Source organism: Mandrillus leucophaeus, unplaced genomic scaffold (assembly GCF_000951045.1).
Source record: "Mandrillus leucophaeus isolate KB7577 unplaced genomic scaffold, Mleu.le_1.0 Scaffold87, whole genome shotgun sequence".
In the NCBI taxonomy this organism is placed as follows: domain Eukaryota; kingdom Metazoa; phylum Chordata; class Mammalia; order Primates; family Cercopithecidae; genus Mandrillus; species Mandrillus leucophaeus.
The window spans coordinates 2091717-2093525 of NW_012109474.1; the positions used below are offsets into that span (position 1 = coordinate 2091717).

At 36.5% G+C, this 1809-nt stretch overlaps 1 protein-coding gene across 1 annotated transcript in view; it reads right to left on the reverse strand.

Moving 5' to 3' along the window:
• DYM (dymeclin) overlaps positions 1 to 1809 on the reverse strand; it is a 398822-nt gene that overhangs the window by 91501 nt on the left and 305512 nt on the right. The window lies entirely within an intron of this gene.

A 1809-nucleotide genomic window follows, 5' to 3' on the forward strand; every position in this document is an offset into this window, starting at 1 on the left:
GGTGAGGCTGTTTCTGTGTACTCTTGCCTCCCTAGACATAGAATTTAACCGTTATTATTAACACATTTATTCAGGCTCTTTATTTTAATAAAGGATCTATTCCAGCTCCTAATTTCTAGCAGAGAACCTGGCACTAGTGTCTGGCCTACAGTAGCTGAGCTCCCAGCCACTTCTCCTCCTTCCAGCTCAGCAGGCTCACTGTTTTGACTGCTTTTTCTGTTTCTGTTCCATCAAGAAATAGCTGTCTCATTTTGGGATTTGGCTATGTATTTAAAATGTTTTCTTTTTATGATTCATCTATTATTGTTATGTTTTTGAAGCAAAGGGGAGAAGATGAGACTTCAAATTTGGAACTAACAAGATAATCTTGACCAGAAGTTCTCTGAATTATATTTGCTTCTCATTTTGGTATTTGAATTAGTATAGAAGAAGGAAGAGACTTCAAACTTCAGAATTCTCTCTCACAGTCATTTAAGGGCAACCCAATGAAATGGTATGACTACTTTAGAAATATAATCAAGTTGAAATATTAGCTTTCTGTAGAATTTTATGTTCATATATATTTTATACACTTATGCTAAGTATAAGTGCTGATATATGAAACTTACACTTCAAAAATTATCTGCAGATAGCTTACAATTTCTGCTTTCAAACACATTGAGAGTTTATTCTCAATGTTTAAATAAGTAATTTGCTGAAACAAACAGGGTAATATACCCAATTCCTAAATAGGCACCTGCTAGTTTAAACCCAGGCTAAAATATTGACTACTTATTTTATTCCCAAGTCAGGGAAAGTATAAAATAGAAACTTTAGGCTGGGTATTAGATCACACCTGTAATCCTAGCACTTTGGGAGACTGAGGCAGGAGGATCACTTGAGGCCAGGAGTCAAAAGCAGTTTCAGCAACTGAGCAAGACCCCATCTCTACAAAAAACTTAAAAATTATCTAGGTGTGATGTGGTGGTGCATGCCTATAGTCCCAGTTACTCAAGAGGCTGAGGCAGGAGGATTGCCTGAGTTCAGAGGTTTGAGGCTGCAGTGAGCTATGATCATGCCACTGCACTCCAGCCTGGGCAACAGAGTGAGACCCTGTCTCCAAAAAAAAAAAGAAAGAAACTTTATATGAATAAGCATGCTCTACATTAGTTTTTACTTTGCATGAATCTGACTAAAGGCTCTTTAAGAGTTACACTAACTCTCTTATTTTTAGAGTTATTAGGTATTTTACCTAACTTATCTTACATTGTTTCTGTGACAAATTCTAATGTTATCTTTTATAGATTATATTCAGTTGCAGATTTATAAATTAAATGACGAGAACATATAGTTTCTAGCATTACTCAAATTGACTAACGACATAGTGTGGGAGGTTACAGCAAACACATTTTATATGGTATCATATTTGGCTGGACTGCCATGCTAGAAAGAATCTTCTGTATTTTAATGTACTACTATTTTGAAAAACAAAAATGAGAAACATAATTCAGAAGTAAGTTTAAAGAGTAGCTAATTATAATTTTCCGTCAATATTTACTTTATGTAACACTCTAAACAAGTTATCAGGCCAGGCGCAGTGGCTCATGCCTGTAATCCCAGCACTTTGGGAGGCTGAGTAAGGCAGATCACGAGGTCAGGAGATCGAGACCATCCTGGCTAACATGGTGAAACCTTGCCTCTACTAAATATACAAAAAATTAGCCGGGCATGGTGGCACACACCTGTAATCCCAGCAAGATCGCCTACTGCACTCCAGCCTGGGTGACAGAGTGAGACTCTGTCTCAAAAAATAATAATAATAATAATAAA